The 4,266-nt window shown below is 44.1% G+C and overlaps 1 long non-coding RNA gene across 3 annotated transcripts; it reads left to right on the top strand.

The window, feature by feature from the left end:
• The first annotated feature begins 1,459 nt into the window (after positions 1-1,459).
• LOC139026950 (uncharacterized) lies at positions 1,460-3,836 on the top strand. Of its 3 annotated transcripts, none has more exons than XR_011478958.1 (4): positions 1,460-1,754; positions 1,939-2,051; positions 2,460-2,535; positions 3,782-3,836. It is a non-coding gene; the product is annotated as an uncharacterized lncRNA (long non-coding RNA). The 3 variants fall into 3 exon arrangements; XR_011478960.1 differs by lacking the exon at positions 3,782-3,836 and adding an exon at positions 3,138-3,178; XR_011478959.1 differs by lacking the exon at positions 3,782-3,836 and adding an exon at positions 2,951-2,989.
• The last annotated feature ends 430 nt before the right edge of the window (positions 3,837-4,266 follow it).

Below are 4,266 nucleotides of genomic sequence, written 5' to 3' on the forward strand. Positions count from 1 at the left end.
TTCAACAGAGATCCCGACGACACACTGAGCGTAAATATATACATTGATTGCAATTATTCCCGAATGAGTGGGCGTTCATGTGCAAAGGATTAGCATTTCAATTGTTATAATTATCAACTGTGTGTTGTCTTATCTCAGTCGACCCCCACTTCCCTTTTGTACACCAAGCCGCGATGCCGGTTTATGCCACTAGGGCACATTCTCCTATCATTTCCTTGTAACTATCTACTGTTTGTTTATGCATTTCTGTGAATTACTTAGTTAGTAAATAAATGATTTAAGACCATTGAAGTATGGATGACTCATAGTGAAGACTGGGTTCGTGCAGATAACCAAGRATTTACGACGTTTGGAATGAGACTAACGTGAGGTAAAGAAGAATTCATTAATCAGAAGACTATTGATCAGATATGAAAATATCTGAAAGTTATATTAGGAAAATTATAACTTTGTAATCTGAATATTTTCCTTGGTGCCTCGACTTCCTAGTTAATTACATTTACATGATTAATCAGTTTAATAATAATTACAGAGAGTTGTTTGATAAAGATTAATCTTCAGTTTAACGATGCCAAAGACACAACAACATTATAATTATTTCACAATACTGATGACGGATCAGCACCTAGAGGAATATTACCACCTATGGCTGCAAATATTTAGGTGGCTTATTCTAATGGTTACCCAATTAAAATGAACTAAATCACAGATTTGACACATCATTGCGTACATGTTACGATACACATCATGAAATATATTGAGACAAATTACAGACAGTAGCCTACAAGTAGCAAAATAGAAGTCAATATATTGAACATGGAATATATTTCAATATGATTGAAAGAGGCCTAAAGCCGACTGTTTATATTTTAATGCTTATCTCGGTTTTCATTTGAAACATAATTTTATAAGTCGCTTGTTTGTATCAATTGCAAAGACTTTGGCAACTTTGTATTTCTCGTCAACTTTGTTCTGAATTTATCGACAGTCACAAAGAGACGGATAAACCATGTGATTCTATGTTTAGCAGAGATCTTCTGTGTATAAAGTGACACGGAAGGGCAAAAAAGCATCTAACAACACAATCAGCTGTTCTAGTGGTCTGAGGCAGGTGTTAGATTACTCAGCTGTTCAAGTGGTCTGAGGCAGGTGGTAGATTACTCAGCTGTTCTAGTGGTCTGAGGCAGGTGTTAGATTACTCAGCTGTTCTAGTGGTCTGAGGCAGGTTGTTAGATTAACTCAGCTGTTTCTAGTGGTCATGAGCAGGTGGTAGATTATCAGCTGTTCTAGTGGTCTGAGGCAGGTGTAGATTACTCAGCTGTTCTAGTGGTCTGAGGCAGGTGTTAGATTACTCAGCTGTTCTATGGTCTGAGGCAGTGGTAGATTACTCAGCTGTTCTAGTGTCTGAGGAAGGTGTTAGATTACTCAGCTGTTCTAGTGGTCTGAGGCAGGTGGTAGATTACTCAGCTGTTCTAGTGTCTGAGGCAGGTGTTAGATTACTCAGCTGTTCTAGTGGTCTGAGGCAGGTGTTAGATTACTCAGCTGTTCTAGTGGTCTGAGGCAGGTGGTAGATTACTCAGCTGTTCTAGTGGTCTGGGGCAGGTGTTAGATTACTCAGCTGTTCTAGTGGTCTGAGGCAGGTGTTAGATTACTCAGCTGTTCTAGTGGTCTGAGGCAGGTGTTAGAATTATCAGCTGTTCTAGTGGTCTGAGGCAGGTGGTAGATTACTCAGCTGTTCTAGTGGTCTGAGGCAGGTGTATGATATTCAGCTGTTCTAGTGGTCTGAGGCAGGTGTAGATTACTCAGCTGTTCTAGTGGTCTGAGAAGGTGTTAGATTACTCAGCTGTTCTAGTGTCTGAGGCAGGTGTTAGATTACTCAGCTGTTCTAGTGGTCTGAGCAGGTGTTAGATTACTCAGCTGTTCTAGTGTCTGAGGCAGGTGTTAGATTACTCAGCTGTTCTAGTGGTCTGAGGCAGGTGTTAGATTACTCAGTGTTCTAGTGGTCTGAGGCAGGTGGTAGATTACTCAGCTGTTCTAGTGGTCTGAGGCAGGTGTAGATTACTCAGCTGTTCTAGTGGTCTGAGGCAGGTGGTAGATTATCAGTGTTTAGGTGGTCGAGGCAGGTGTAGATTACTCAGCTGTTCTAGTGGTCTGAGGCAGGTGTGTAGATTACTCAGTGTTTCTAGTGGTCTGAGGCAGGTGTTAGATTACTCAGCTGTTCTAGTGGTCTGAGGCAGGTGTAGATTACTCAGCTGTCTAGTGGCTGAGGCAGTGTGTAGATTACTCAGCTGTTCTAGTGGTCTGAGGCAGGTGTTAGATTACTCAGCTGTTCTAGTGGCTGAGGCAGGTGTAGATTACTCAGCTGTTCTAGTGGTCTGAGACAGGTGTTAAGATTACTCAGCTGTTCTAGTGGTCTGAGGCAGGTGTTAGATTCTCAGCTGTTCTAGTGGTCTAGGCAGGTGTTAGATTACTCAGCTGTTCTAGTGGTCTGAGGCAGGTGGTAGATTACTCAGCTGTTCTAGTGGTCTGAGGCAGGTGTTAGATTACTCAGTGTTCATAGTGGTCGTAGAGCAGGTGGTTAGGATTCTAGTGCTGTTAAGTGGTCTGAGGCAGGTGGTTAGATTACTCAGCTGTTCTAGTGGTCTGAGGCAGGTGTAGATTACTCAGCTGTTCTAGTGGTCGATGGAGGCAGGTGTAGATTACTCAGCTGTTCTAGTGGTCTGAGAAGGTGTTAGATTATCCGCTGTTCTAGTGTCTGAGGCAGGTGTTAGATTACTCAGCGGTTCTAGTGGTCTGAGGCAGGTGTAAGATTACTCAGCTGTTCTAGTGGTCTGAGGCAGTGTAGATTACTAGGCTGTTCTAGTGGTCTGAGGCAGGTGTTAGATTACTCAGCTGTTCTAGTGGTCTGGGCAGGTTAGAGATTACTCACTGTTCTAGTGGTCTGAGGCAGGTGTTAGATTACTCAGCTGTTCTAGTGGTCTGAGGCAGTGTATGATTCTCAGCTGTTCTGTGGTCTGAGGCAGGTGGTAGATTAACTCAGCTGTTCTAGTGGTCTGAGGCAGGTGTAGATTACTCAGCTGTTCTAGTGGTCTGAGGCAGGTGTTAGATTACTCAGTCGTTCTAGTGGTCTGAGGCAGGTGTTAGATTACTCAGCTGTTCTAGTGGTCTGAGGCAGGTGTAGATTACTCAGCTGTTCTAGTGGTCTGAGGCAGGTGTTAGATTACTCAGCTGTTCTAGTGGTCTGAGGCAGGTGTTAGATTACTATGTGTCTAGTGTCTGAGGCAGGTGTTAGAGTTACTCAGCTGTTCTAGTGGTCTGAGGCAGGTGTAGATTACTCAGCTGTTCTAGTGGTCTGAGGCAGGTGTTAGATTACTCAGCTGTTCTAGTGGTCTGAAGGCAGGTGTTGATTACTCAGCTGTTTCTAGTGGTCTGAGGCAGGTGTAGATTACTCAGCTGTTCTAGTGGTCTGAGCAGGTGTTAGATTACTCAGCTGTTCTAGTGGTCTGAGGCAGGTAGTGTAGAGATTACTAGCTGTTCTAGTGTGTCTGAGGAGGTGCTGAGATTGTACTCAGCTGTTTAGTGTGCTGAGGCAGGTGTTAGATTACTCAGCATGTCTCAGTGGTTGAGGCAGGTGTTAGATTACTCAGCTGTTCTAGTGGTTGAGGCAGGTGTAGATTACTCAGCTGTTCTAGTGGTCTGAGGCAAGTGTTAGATTACTCAGCTGTTTTAGTGGTCTGAGGCAGGTGTTAGATACATCAGCTGTTCTAGTGTGCTGAGGCAGGTGTTAGATTACTCAGCTGTTCTAGTGGTCTGAGGCAGGTGGTAGATTACTCAGCTGTTTCTAGGGTTGGAGGCAGGTGTAGATTACTACGCTGTTCTTAGAGTGGTCTGAGGCAGGTGTTAGATTACTCATGGTTCTAGTGGTGGCTGAGGCAGGTGTTAGATTACTCAGCTGTTCTAGTGGTCTGAGGCAGGTGTTAGATTACTCAGCTGTTCTAGTGGTCTGAGGCAGGTGGATAGAATTACTCAGCTGTTCTAGTGGTCTGAGGACGAGGTGTTAGATTACTCAGCTGTTCTAGTGGTCTGAGGCAGGTGTTAGATTAACTGAGCTGTGTCTAGTGGTCTGAGCAGGTGTTAGATTACTCAGCTGTTCTAGTGGTCTGAGGCAGGTGTTAGATTACTCAGCTGTGGTCTATGCGGTCTGAGATAGGGTGTTAGATATATCAGCGATGCTTGTCCTGCAGTGAGTATGAGGCAGGGTGGGTT

The sequence above is a fragment of the Salvelinus sp. IW2-2015 genome, unplaced genomic scaffold (assembly GCF_002910315.2).
Source record: "Salvelinus sp. IW2-2015 unplaced genomic scaffold, ASM291031v2 Un_scaffold6454, whole genome shotgun sequence".
NCBI lineage: Eukaryota > Metazoa > Chordata > Actinopteri > Salmoniformes > Salmonidae > Salvelinus > Salvelinus sp. IW2-2015.